The sequence below is a fragment of the Nicotiana tomentosiformis genome, chromosome 4 (assembly GCF_000390325.3).
Source record: "Nicotiana tomentosiformis chromosome 4, ASM39032v3, whole genome shotgun sequence".
NCBI classification, from domain to species: domain Eukaryota; kingdom Viridiplantae; phylum Streptophyta; class Magnoliopsida; order Solanales; family Solanaceae; genus Nicotiana; species Nicotiana tomentosiformis.
Genome location: NC_090815.1, coordinates 81,190,346 through 81,204,583, shown reverse-complemented (window position 1 = coordinate 81,204,583; position 14,238 = coordinate 81,190,346). Strand labels below are relative to the sequence as shown.

At 40.5% G+C, this 14,238-nt stretch overlaps 2 long non-coding RNA genes across 3 annotated transcripts; one reads left to right on the top strand and one right to left on the bottom strand.

Annotated features, from left to right (window-relative positions):
* Positions 1–3,002: 3,002 nt before the first annotated feature.
* Positions 3,003–3,863, top strand: LOC104100018 (uncharacterized). Its single transcript, XR_687122.4, has 2 exons — positions 3,003–3,270; positions 3,470–3,863. It is a non-coding gene; the product is annotated as an uncharacterized lncRNA (long non-coding RNA).
* A 133-nt stretch (positions 3,864–3,996) lies between these two features.
* LOC104100017 (uncharacterized) lies at positions 3,997–5,131 on the bottom strand. Of its 2 annotated transcripts, XR_001969990.3 has the most exons (3): positions 4,873–5,131; positions 4,528–4,731; positions 3,997–4,433 (listed from the first exon to the last, which is right to left on the bottom strand). It is a non-coding gene; the product is annotated as an uncharacterized lncRNA (long non-coding RNA). The 2 variants fall into 2 exon arrangements; XR_011415488.1 differs by lacking the exon at positions 4,873–5,131 and having other exon boundaries at positions 4,528–4,864.
* Between the last annotated feature and the right edge of the window lie 9,107 nt (positions 5,132–14,238).

Sequence of the window (14,238 nt, the reverse complement as noted above, 5' to 3'; positions counted from 1 at the left end):
GATGTGAGCGATCCAATATATGATGTGTAAATCATCATCAATCTCCCCATTACCTTGAATTATCGACCCAAGACACTTAAAACTTTCTCTCTTTGGGATAACTTATGTATCACAACTCGCTTCCACATCCTCTTTAGGTGTTACGTCAATGAACTTGCATTTCAAGTATTTTGTCTTAATCATGCTCAACCTGAAACTCCTAGACTCTATGGTTTGTCTCCAAAACTATAGTCTTGTGTTAATAACACCTCATGTCTTGTCAATCAGTACTATGTCATCTGCAAATAGTATGCACCATGGCACCTCACTTTGGATGTCACGCGTCAATTCATCCATCACCAAGGCAAATAAGAACGGACTAAGTATTGATCTATAGTGAAATCTTATCTCGACTAGGAAGTGACCTGAGTCTCCTCTCACTGTCCTTACCCCGGTCTTGACTCCATCGTACATGTTCTAATAATGTTCACTACAAGTACGCCTCTAGCTTCCAAGAATCTCCATAGAACTTATCTTGGGAATTTGTTGTATGCTTTTTCTAGGACAATGAACACCATATGCAAGTCCCTCTTTATCTCCCTATATTGCTCTACTCCTCACAAGGTGAATGGCTTTCGTAGTCGATTGTCCCTGCATGAATCTGAACAAATTCTCAGAAATAGACATATCCCTCCTCACCCTCATCCCATCATCCTCTCCCAAACATTCATAATGTGTCTTAGCAGCTTAATATCCCTATACTTATTGCAATTTTAATATCGCCTTTGTTCTTGTATAACAGGAACATCATACTCCATCTCATTTCTTCAGGCATCTTTGTCGTCCTAAAAATGACATTAAACAACCTAGTAAGTCACTCCAAACCTGCCCAATTTGTGCTCTTCCAGAAATTCACCGGGATCTCCTCCAGGCCCAATGCTCTTCCCTTGCTCATCTTACGTATAGTCCTTTCAACCTTCACGATCTTCATACACCTACAACATCCAAAATTTTGACAACTCTAGGAGTGCTCCAAATACCCTAGCATAATATTCCTATCACTACTAGAAATTCGGCAAAAATCGACCAAGTGACCGACCAAAGTTGGTCGGTTTTTCAAAATATTTTTATTTTATTTTTATTTTTACGAAACCGACCAACTTTGATTAGTTTTCTTTGGTGCAAAAATGCGGAAAATTATTTTTGAGTCCCGCAAAATTTATGTTTCAAGAAACCGACCAAAGTTGATCGGTTTTTCAATTAAAATAAATAAAAATTAATATTAAAAAAACCGACCAAAATTGGTAGGTTAATTCGGCCGGTCATTTAAAAAAACCGACCAACTTTGGTCGATAATTTTACTTTTTAATAAAACCGACCAACTTTGGTCGGTTATTTTCATGCGAAAATACAATTCAAGAGTATAAATCAAATAAAAGACAGTCTTAAAATAAAATGTACCAATGGTCTAGTGGTAGAATAGTATCCTGCTATAGTATAGACCCCGGTTCGATTCTCAGATGGTGAATCTTTTTATTACATAATTAAAATAACGACCAACTTTGGTCGGAAAAAACTGACCAACTTTGGTCGTTTTTTTGCAATATTTTTTTTTTTTGAATTTAATTGACCGACCAAAGTGGGTCGGTAATTTCCGACCAACTTTGGTCGGTATGCCTTTCCGACCACAAAAATACCGTCCATACGTAAATGGTCGCGTTTTGGTCGTTTTTTGCTATTACCGACCAAAGTTGGTCAGTTTTTTTAGTCGGTTTTTACCGAATTTTTAGAAGTGTATCCCCCTTTTCATTTAAGAGTTTATGAAAGTATGTCTGTCATCTTCGTTTAATGTGTGCATGTAAGATTTTATGGATAAAAGACACCATTTGTCTCATGCTTCTAGGGAACATATTCACGATCCTACTATGTAACGATGTATCAATGGATGACTTATTTATCTTACAATATATGTTGTCCTGTGCACATCCTGTCTCAATTTATGCGTGACCATCAACTTGTTCATTTGGAGCTTCAGCTAATTATTAAGCGTTATGCGCTACCTGAAACAAAAACAGAAAATCTTGGACACGGTATTACGTTATTTTCATCCAGTGATCACTCGCCTTGAGCTTGATGGCAGTCCCCAATTATTATATATATTGAGCCTCTAACTAATTAATTGAAGAAAGACTTCCGAGAAAAGTAGAACTCTAATTCATCAAACTTTCAAAAAAAAAATCTCTAACTGAAAATTTGCAACTACTCAAACTCTATATCGATAAATCCAGCTTTCAAGGAAGTAATATAGAGACTCTAGTTGCATGAAGAGGTTTCGTGAGGTCATTTACTTAGTCAACATACTATTCATGCTGAAGTGCATATATAGTTTCGATCTCTCAAATTGCGTCAATCAATAAATCAATAAATATTTCTAAAATTATTGTAATTTTAGTGAGTTATTACATAAATTATTTTTCGCATCGAAAATACTATATACAAATGAACTATTACGTTTAAATTATAAATCTACGAATTGAATCAATAGATGAGTGATTGCCAAACCCTACACAACTTGGGTTATGATGGGCGGGTCAAGATGCACTAAATAATAGGTCAATAGTGTCGAATCCGCCCAACTTGACCCAAGTGAATAACTGGGATAGTGAATTTGTTCTCTTTGGGTGAGGGAGAATAGAAGCATAATTGGGTGGGAATATTAGGATTGGGTGATAAATATTAGCAGTTAGCTTGCCACAATTCACTCGAAAGCTAAGCCATAATGAAGTGAATTATAACATGATCACTCACCTGGAGCTTGATGACAGTCCCCCATAATATATATTGAGCCTCTAACTAATTAATTGAAGAAAGACTTCCGAGAAATCTAGAACTCTAATTCCTCTAACTTTAAAAAAAAAAAAAAGAAGAAAAAAAAAACTCTAACTGAAAATTTGCAACTACTCAAACCAGCTTTCAAGGAAGTATTATAGAGACTCTTGTTGCATGAAGAGGTTTCGTGAGGTTATTTACTTATAGCCCACATACTATTCATGTCGAAGTACGTACTGCATATATATAGGTAGTTTCGATCTCTCAAATTGCATCAATCAATAAATTTACGATACATGATTCTGCATCCCATATCTTATCATCCACATCTTGGATACGCAAAGAGACTAGTCTAGTTGTTTGTCAAGATCTAAGATTGGCCTTACAATTAATTCATGGATTTTCCTACTAAGCTTGAGCATCTTCTTGTGTTCTTTCTCATTATAATTCCCACCCTCTTTGGTACTCATCAATTAAAGTCTAGTTATGAGACTTACCTTAAATTAATTGTGACATGTATCTTTTTTCTTGTTGTTTTAAACACCTAAATCAAATATTCATTTCTTTTTCCTAATAAATTATTTTTTATCTTGTGCGAATTTAAATTCCTCATACTTTGTTGGCACTTAAACTCCTTTTATTCCATTTTCTCTTCAAACAGGTTGGGAAAAAATAGAAGGCAACAAACTTTATGTTGGAGAATTTGACAGAAAACTGAAAGCTACCAAAGGGGAGAAAATACAACTAGATTTTTGCCAGCATGTTGCTCACTGCAAAACTGGCAGACCTTGCTATTGCTGTTTAATCATGGGCAGAACTGATTGTTATTATACGATGCAACTTTGTGAGCAAGGATGTCCCAAATTTCCCCCTTCGACTCACAACCATCAGATCAAAATCCCCTCGTGATCTCATGGTGTATATACAGGGGCTGACAACGTTAGAGCAAAAATAATATTTAGTTAAGCATATATTGGAGTAAGTTGTAACTAAAAGGAAAATTCAGATCTGTGCATGTTAGCTTCTGTTTCGGTAGCAAAGCTATATTTTTATTATTTGATACGTTCCCTTATTCCATTCCATGCTTCTTTAAATTATAGACCTAAACGTTAAATCGTGATGAAGAAAGTCTAAAGTAAATGGCTCTTTAGATGGTAAACTATCAAATTAAAGATGAGGCTGCAAATGTGGGAATTCACTTTAAATAATCAAGACGATAAATGGAAATGCATATTACTATACCAGTTTACATTTTACACAATGAAGCTAATGGCCAGAAAAAAGTCCTCTCTTTTCCCATACAAATTAATTCCTTCTGATTGTCTAACAGTCAAAGTCTAAATCATTATGCATGGCATCTACTTATTATTTTGTTAAATTCTTCACATATCTCCCATATTAAAGTTGGTCTGTCACTGTTGTTCTTCTCACGGGTCTTTTCCCAATCCTTCTATCCTTGCGATCAATTCAAGAGATGAATGTTGCTACTGGAAACAGTGATTACTAAGAAGTTTTCATGCTTCTTCCCAAAGAAGGCTCAGGATTCAGCTGTAAACTTGTACATCTCCGAGAGATTTTGCAGGTGCCCAAACTTGTGATTGGTCAGCCAAAAACTAGCGAAAGACCTGAGACGAATATATGAATAAAAGAGGGTCAGAATTTAGAGTAGATATGGACTCAAGAAAATAACCAACAAACAATTCATTGTTGCTTAATTACCTGCTGATGAACCTCCTAGATAATTCTGATCGTACTTTAAAGGATAAATACGATCGACATGCAATGGGTTGAACTTGCAACAAGAGACGAGAAAGCTCAAGGCTACCATCGGAGGAAAGGAAGAAAAAAGAGTTAATGTCCCCTTTCCATGTGAATCAGACCTTCCGTCTTTTCTTGTTGCAGTAAAACCACAAAACATGCAAACTGCAAAATAACAAGTCATTAGATATAATTTATTAGACTCCACGTCTTTTATTTTTTTACGTGAATTTTATAAAGAAAAAAGGCAGATCGACACATCAAAGATTAGAATGAAAGCATAAACGAAGAGATGAACTTACAAACATGGTGACTCATTTATTCAATGTCGAAAAATCCATGAAGAGGATTCATGCTAGAATTGGATTCCATCATCGTCATCGTCGTTCTCTTCAGTGTTGGTGGCCCTCCTCATCTCTGCAAATAGGCTGAGTTGTATTGAGAATGATGGTGATTGATAAAAAATATCACTATATATAGGAGGGACAAGGGGCTCTAAGGTCAAAAGTTGTTATCAACTTTACTAAAATAAAATCTAATCTGAGCCAGAGAAAATCTGATTTATTCCCAATTTTACTGCAAATATCAAAGTTCTATTTTTTGTAAATTCTAAAATATATAATAAGTTGTTATTAGTAAAATTTGATTCCCTTCCAACTCTATGATGAATATTTGGTCAGTTGTTGATTGTATTCCTTCTCTAGCAATAGTAAATTGTTGTTAATAAATCTGATTCCCGCTCAACTCTAAGACAAATATTTGGTAAGTTTTTTAGTGTATTCCTTCTCAACCTTTTATTTCTTTCGTTAAAAGGTGATTCGGGAAATTTTTAATCTTGGTCTTACCATTGCACTCAGAAAAGAGAAAGAAAAGTCTTTACCTAATTCAGTTTTATGAAATACGTACTATATATTTTATGAAAAATTATCATCCTCGTACAAAGCCTCTGTATCCACTTGTTCGATATTCATAACAAAGGCTACAAGGGTTTAGTAAAAAAAAAAAAATTCTTTTTCATTGTTTCAATGACATTTTTGTGGAAACATATGAATGAGTGCAACAAGGATACGTCTGACTGCAGAACCATCAGAAACCATGATATTATGTGTAATTAATACTACGACTAGCAAAAATTATGGTTTTCTGATATTTCTAGACCCTTTTTCTTTGGCCTATCAAAAATATTATGTGTAATTAATACCACGACCAGCAAAAATTATGGCCTATCAAAAAAATTGGGAAACATACCACCTTAAGAACAGTTTTTAAAAACTCACGGATATGTGAAGTTTCAGTGTCTCTTTTAAAAATTAAATAAATATTGAAAATACGCTATTAAGGAATGTAAAAATAACAAATTTAGCATCAAATACATATCTACTGACAATAATCTGTCATATATATATACATTAAGTTCAATTTAGATGATATAATTAAGTAACACTCAATTTATATTAATTAAGAATTCAATCCACGATCAACCCACCCATAAGAATAGTACGACAAAGAGTACAAAATTAGAGTGATAAATGAGATAAAAGGTAACGAAAAAAATGAAGAAAATAATAATATTATAATCCTTTGAATGTGAGCTCTAATTTAAACTAGTAATGTATATAATTCAGTCACACTTGAATGCAATTACCAATTTAATCTAGTATTGCTTGTACTTTTGTTTACCAGAAAAATCGGATAACGTTAGATTTGTGTATGGTTCTAAGGATATGCGATACAATTCGATATAAATCGTGTAGAGAAATAGAAATATGCGTATTGTTGACTATGAGAATGAAAATAATAAGCAAAAAGAATGAATAAGTAAAACAAGCACAAGGGGATAACTATCAATATAAGACGTGATCTTTTGTTGCTGCCCCATTAGCTTACAAGGATTCCCCTTTTATAGAAGAGGGTCATTTCAAAAATTAATAAAATAAAACTTATAGTGGAAGGTCCATGATGACTTGTCTCTTCCTTGATTCCCGCCAAGATTCTCTCTCTTGGTGCGGTTGCAACAACTCTTGTCTGTGAGCTCGATACTAACTCGAACTCGTTACTGGGTCGGGCCCTTCGGTCTTGGCTCAAGTTCGACCTTCGAGATGGGCGTCGCGCATTTCCGACCTCGAAGTAGTGCCTTGCGGATCGATTCCGTCACGGGCTCGACAGGATTATCAAACCGACTCCTCGAGCGACCTTCGAGCTGGAGGCTCGTTAGTACCAACCTCAAAGCTCACTCCCAAAATTTTATTCCGACTTTTTAACACTCGAACTCGATTGAACGTAGGAAGGCCGAAATCTATTTCGACCGTATACAAATAGTTCCCTCGTTTCTCGAAAAAGGATGTGGCGATAAACGATATGATTTCCCAGTAGCTCGATCATATATACACTGATGTTTTTATCGAACCCAATCATGATGTATGTAATACTCGATCATCTTATGCGTCTTTACAGTCCCCAACTTTATCGAGGATACCCGAATTTTTTCTTCCCCTGTGGGGATTGCCAATTACCTTTGGTCCTTGGTGACCGGAGAAGATCAATCAGTGATGAATGTGGTGGGGCCCGCCTGTCTTTTCAATAAGGTCCAACATGCTTTTAATCGGGTAACTCTGATGGCGTTTTCGCCGCTTCTTTTACACAGAGTTGTAGCTAATTCTAATATTTCATGATAGTGAAGATGAAAAAGAGATAACCACTAACGATCCGATTCTGCAAGTTCGGCAGAGGATCGAGCAGATTGGACCGCTTAACTCACAGGTAGATGCGCTGCCGGCCGAGAAGAATTGAAAAGGTGTATGGATAACCTTGCCTCGAAAAAAAAGGAAGCCGTCGAAGCTCAGTTGGATCTGTCTGATGCCCAACTTCGATCTGCGAAGGGAAATGCTTTGGGGCTGATCGAAAAGATGAAAGAGTTTCAGCATCAGTTAGATTTGGCCACTTTAGATAAAGCAGATTTGGCCAAAGAACCTGAAGTGGCCAGATCTAAAGTGGTCGAGGCCAACAAAAGAGCAAATACCAAAGTGACTCAGTTCAGGATTGATGTCGAAATTAATCAAGCCAAAGCAGCGGGCATGGTCGAACATGCAAAGTTGCAGGCTCGGGTAGAGGCTCCCGAGGGGGCTGAGATTGAAGTCGCCAAGGCGGAGGAGAACAGAGCTCTAAGGTTGCCCTTTCCTGAGGAGGACTCCGATGACTCGGGGGAGTCTGAAGACGAGGACGATGCCAAGAATGCGGCCTCTGATGAAGATTGAGTCATTTAAGGCCTTAGGTCGATCACTACGTTATTGTGATACCGCTTTCGGTTTTTGTATAAAGAACTTCCTTTTGGAAGAGTAGCCGCCTCTGTACAAAATATTTGTAAATATAAACCTTTCTTCCTTTTGAAGATAAATGGCCTTTCAAACTAAATAGATAGTATGAATTTAAATCTCCGTTGCCTTCGGGCCTCGTAGGTAGTCCCCTTTGCTTTATCGGGCTCGAGTGTCCTTCAGCATAAATAGATAAGTGTTTGATTTAATTCGAAGAAATGAGTAGTTTTTCTCGAAATAATGTAGCCAGTATGGGTAATAGTCGAGTGAGTGATTGATCGAACTTGAAATAAATGTAGCCCGTAGGCTTAGTAGTCCAGTGAGTGATTCGAACTCGATACGATGTAGCCCGTAGTTGTAATGGTCGAGTGAGTGATTGCTCGAACTCGAAATAAAGGTAGCCCGTAGTCTTAGCATTCGAGTGAATGATTCGAACTCGATGCAATGTAGCCCATAGGCGCAATAGTCAAAGTAGCCCGTAGGCTTAATGGTCAAGTGAGTGATTGCTCGAACTCGAAATAAAGGTAGCCCATAGGCTTGGAAGTCGAGGAAATGATTCGAACTTGATGCAATGTAGCCTGTAGGTGTAATAGTCAAAGTAGCCCATAGGCTTAATGGTCGAGTGAGTATTTGCTCGAACCCGAAATAAAGGTAGCCCGTAGGCATGGCAGTCGAGCGAATGATTAGAACTCGATGCAATGTAGCCCGTAGGAGTAACAGTCATAGTAGCCCGTAGGCTTAATGGTCGAGTGAGTGACTGCTCGAACTCAAAATAAAGGTAGCCTGTAGGCTTGGCAGTCGAGCGAATGATTCGAACTAGATGCAATGTGGCCCGTAGGAGTAATAGTCAAAGTAGCCCGTAGGCTTTATGGTCGAGTGAGTGATTGCTCGAACTCGAAATAAAGGTAGCCCGTAGGCTTGGCAGTCGAGCGAATGATTAGAAGTCGATGCAATGTAGCCCGTAGGAGTAACAGTCAAAGTAGCACGTAGGTTTAATGGTCGAGTGAGTGATTTCTCGAACTCGAAATAAAGGTATCCCGTAGGCTTGGCAGTCGAGCGAATGATTTGAACTTAATGCAATTTAGCCCGTAGGCGAAATAGTCAAAGTAGCCCGTAGGCTTAATGGTCGAGTGAGTGATTGCTCGGACTCGAAATAAAGGTAGTCTGTAGGCTTGGCAGTCGAGCGAGTGATTTGAACTCGATGCAATGTAGCCCGTAGAAGTAACAGTCAAAGTAGCCCATAGGCTTAATGGTCGAGTGAGTGATGGCTCGAACTCGAAATAAAGGTAGCCCGTAGGCTTGGCAGTCGAGGGAATATTTCGAACTCGATGCAATTTAGCCCGTAGGAGTAATAGTCAAAGTAGCCCGTAAGCTTAATGGTCTAGTGAGTGATTGCTCGAACTCGAAATAAAAGTAGACCGTAGGCTTTGTAATCGAGCTAATGATTCGAACTCGATACAATGTAGCCCGTAGGAGTAATAGTCAAAGTAGCCCGTAGGCTTAATGGTCGAGTGAGTGATTGCTCGAACTCGAAATAAAGGTAGCCCGTAGGCTTGGAAGTCGAGCGAATGATTCGAACTCGATGCAATGAATCACGTAAGAGTAACAGTCAAAGTAGCTTGTAGGCTTAATGATCGAGTGAGTGATTTCTCGAACTCGAAATAAAGGTAGCCCGTAGGCTTGGCAGTCGAGCGAATGATTAGAACTCGATGCAATGTAGCCCGTAGGAGTAACAGTCAATGTAGCCCGTAGGCTTAATGGTCGAGTGAGTGATTGCTCGAACTCGAAATAAAGGTAGCCCGCAGGCTTGGCAGTCGAGCGAATGATTCGAACTCGATGCAATGTAGCCCGTAGGCATAATAGTCAAAGTAGCCCGTAGGCTTAATGGTCAAGTGAGTGATTGCTCGAACTCGAAATAAAGGTAGCCCATAGGCTTGGAAGTCGAGGAAATGATTCGAACTTGATGCAATGTAGCCTGTAGGTGTAATAGTCAAAGTAGCCCATAGGCTTAATGGTCGAGTGAGTATTTGCTCGAACCCGAAATAAAGGTAGCCCGTAGGCATGGCAGTCGAGCGAATGATTAGAACTCGATGCAATGTAGCCCGTAGGAGTAACAGTCATAGTAGCCCGTAGGCTTAATGGTCGAGTGAGTGACTGCTCGAACTCAAAATAAAGGTAGCCTGTAGGCTTGGCAGTCGAGCGAATGATTCGAACTAGATGCAATGTGGCCCGTAGGAGTAATAGTCAAAGTAGCCCGTAGGCTTTATGGTCGAGTGAGTGATTGCTCGAACTCGAAATAAAGGTAGCCCGTAGGCTTGGCAGTCGAGCGAATGATTAGAAGTCGATGCAATGTAGCCCGTAGGAGTAACAGTCAAAGTAGCACGTAGGTTTAATGGTCGAGTGAGTGATTTCTCGAACTCGAAATAAAGGTATCCCGTAGGCTTGGCAGTCGAGCGAATGATTTGAACTTAATGCAATTTAGCCCGTAGGCGAAATAGTCAAAGTAGCCCGTAGGCTTAATGGTCGAGTGAGTGATTGCTCGGACTCGAAATAAAGGTAGTCTGTAGGCTTGGCAGTCGAGCGAGTGATTTGAACTCGATGCAATGTAGCCCGTAGAAGTAACAGTCAAAGTAGCCCATAGGCTTAATGGTCGAGTGAGTGATGGCTCGAACTCGAAATAAAGGTAGCCCGTAGGCTTGGCAGTCGAGGGAATATTTCGAACTCGATGCAATTTAGCCCGTAGGAGTAATAGTCAAAGTAGCCCGTAAGCTTAATGGTCTAGTGAGTGATTGCTCGAACTCGAAATAAAAGTAGACCGTAGGCTTTGTAATCGAGCTAATGATTCGAACTCGATACAATGTAGCCCGTAGGAGTAATAGTCAAAGTAGCCCGTAGGCTTAATGGTCGAGTGAGTGATTGCTCGAACTCGAAATAAAGGTAGCCCGTAGGCTTGGAAGTCGAGCGAATGATTCGAACTCGATGCAATGAATCACGTAAGAGTAACAGTCAAAGTAGCTTGTAGGCTTAATGATCGAGTGAGTGATTTCTCGAACTCGAAATAAAGGTAGCCCGTAGGCTTGGCAGTCGAGCGAATGATTAGAACTCGATGCAATGTAGCCCGTAGGAGTAACAGTCAATGTAGCCCGTAGGCTTAATGGTCGAGTGAGTGATTGCTCGAACTCGAAATAAAGGTAGCCCGCAGGCTTGGCAGTCGAGCGAATGATTCGAACTCGATGCAATGTAGCCCGTAGGCATAATAGTCAAAGTGGCCCATAGGCTTAATGGTCGAGTGAGTGTTTGCTCGAACCCGAAATAAAGGTAGCCCATAGGCTTGGCAGTCGAGCGAATGATTCGAACTCGATGCAATGTAACCCGTAGGAGTTACAGTCAAAGTAGCCCGTAGGCTTAATGGTCGAGTGAGTGATGGCTCGAACTCGAAATAAAGGTAGGCCGTAGGCTTGGCAGTCGAGCGAGTGATTCGAACTCGATGCAATGAAGCACGTAAGAGTAACAGTCAAAGTAGCTTGTAGGCTTAATGATCGAGTGACTGATTTCTCAAACTCGAAATAAAGGTAGTCGTAGGCTTGGCAGTCGAGCGAATGATTAGAACTCGATGTAATATAGCTTGTAGAAGTAACAGTCAAAGTAGCCCGTAGGCGTAATGGTCGAGTGAGTGTTTGCTCGAACTCGAAATAAAGGTAGCCCGTAGGCTTGGCAGTCGAGCGAATGATTCGAACTCGATGCAATGTAGCCCGTAGGAGTAATAGTCAAAGTAGCCCATAGGCTTAATGGTCGAGTGAGTGTTTGCTCGAACCCGAAATAAAGGTAGCCCATAGGCTTGGTAGTCGAGCGAATTATTAGAACTCGATGCAATATAGCCGGTAGGAGTAACAGTCAAAGTAGCCCGTAGGCTTAATGGTCGAGTGAGTGATTGCTCGAACTAGAAATAAAGGTAGCCTGTAGGCTTGGCAGTCGAGCGAATGATTCGAACTCTATGTAATGTAGCACGTAAGAGTAACCGTCAAAGTAGCTTGTAGGCTTAATGATCGAGTGACTGATTTCTCGAACTCGAAATAAAGGTAGCCGTAGGCTTGGCAGTCGAGCGAATGATTAGAACTCGATGCAATGTAGCTCATAGGAGTAACAGTCAAATTAGCCCGTAGGCGTAATGGTCGAGTGAGTGTTTGCTCGAACTCAAAATAAAGGTAGCCCGTAGGCTTGGCAGTCGAGCGAATGATTCGAACTTAATGCAATTTAGCCCGTAGGCGTAATAGTCAAAGTAGCCCATAGGCTTAATGGTCGAGTGAGTGTTTGCTCGAACCCGAAATAAAGGTAGCCTGTAGGCTTGGCAGTCGTGCGAATGATTACAACTCGATGCAATGTAGCCCGTAGGAGTAACCAACAAAGTAGCCCGTAGGCTTAATGGTCGAGTGAGTGATTGCTCGAACTCGAAAAAAGGTAGCCCGTAGGCTTGGCAGTCGAGCGAATGATTAGAAGTCGATGCAATGTAGCCCATAGGAGTAACAGTCAAAGTAACCCGTAGGTTTAATGGTCGAGTGAGTGATTTCTCGAACTCGAAATAAAGGTATCCCGTAGGCTTGGCAGTCGAGCGAATGATTCGAACTTAATGCAATGTAGCCCATAGGCGAAATAGTCAAAGTATCCCGTAGGCTTAATGGTCGAGTGAGTGATTGCTCGAACTCGAAATAAAGGTAGTCTGTAGGCTTGGCAGTCGAGCGAATGATTCGAACTCGATGCAATGTAACCCGTAGGAGTTACAGTCAAAGTAGCCCGTAGGCTTAATGGTCGAGTGAGTGATGGCTCGAACTCGAAATAAAGGTAGCCCGTAGGCTTGGCAGTCGAGTGAATGATTCGAACTCGATACAATGAAGCACGTAAGAGTAACAATCAAAGTAGCTTGTAGGCTTAATGATCGAGTGACTGATTTCTCAAACTCGAAATAAAGGTAGTCGTAGGCTTGGCAGTCGAGCGAATGATTAGAACTCGATGTAATGTAGCTCGTAGAAGTAACAGTCAAAGTAGCCCGTAGGCGTAATGGTCGAGTGAGTGTTTGCTCGAACTCGAAATAAAGGTAGCCCGTAGGCTTGGCAGTCGAGCGAATGATTCGAACTCGATGCAATGTAGCCCGTAGGCGTAATAGTCAAAGTAGCCCATAGGCTTAATGGTCGAGTGAGTGTTTGATCGAACCCGAAATAAAGGTAGCCCATAGGCTTGGTAGTCGAGCGAATTATTAGAACTCGATGCAATATAGCCGGTAGGAGTAACAGCCAAAGTAGCCCGTAGGCTTAATGGTCGAGTGAGTGATTGCTCGAACTCGAAATAAAGGTAGCCTGTAGGCTTGGAAGTCGAGCGAATGATTCGAACTCGATGTAATGTAGCACGTAAGAGTAACAGTCAACATAGCTTGTAGGCTTAATGATCGAGTGACTGATTTCTCGAACTCGAAATAAAGGTAGTCTGTAGGCTTGGCAGTCGAGCGAATGATTAGAACTCGATGCAATGTAGCTCGTAGGAGTAACAGTCAAAGTAGCCCGTAGGCGTAATGGTCGAGTGAGTGTTTGCTCGAACTCAAAATAAAGGTAGCCCGTAGGCTTGGCAGTCGAGCGAATGATTCGAACTTAATGCAATTTAGCCCGTAGGCGTAATAGTCAAAGTAGCCCATAGGCTTAATGGTCGAGTGAGTGTTTGCTCGAACCCGAAATAAAGGTAGGCTGTAGGCTTGGCAGTCGTGCGAATGATTAGAACTCGATGCAATGTAGCCCTTAGGAGTAACAGTCAAAGTAGCCCGTAGGCTTAATGGTCGAGTGAGTGACTGCTCGAACTCGAAATAAAGGTAGCCCGTAGGCTTGGCAGTCGAGCGAATGATTAGAAGTCGATGCAATGTAGCCCATAGGAGTAACAGTCAAAGTAGCCCGTAGGTTTAATGGTCGAGTGAGTGATTTCTCGAACTCGAAATAAAGGTATCCCGTAGGCTTGGCAGTCGAGCGAATGATTCGAACTTAATGCAATGTAGCCCGTAGGCGAAATAGTCAAAGTATCCCGTAGGCTTAATGGTCGAGTGAGTGATTGCTCGAACTCGAAATAAAGGTAGTCTGTAGGCTTGGCAGTCGAGCGAATGATTCGAACTCGATGCAATGTAACCCGTAGGAGTTACAGTCAAAGTAGCCCGTAAGCTTAATGGTCGAGTGAGTGATGGCTCGAACTCGAAATAAAGGTAGCCCGTAGGCTTGGCAGTCGAGCGAATGATTCGAACTCGATGCAATGAAGCACGTAAGAGTAACAGTCAAAGTAGCTTGTAGGCTTAATAATCGAGTGACTGATTTCTCAAACTCGAAATAAA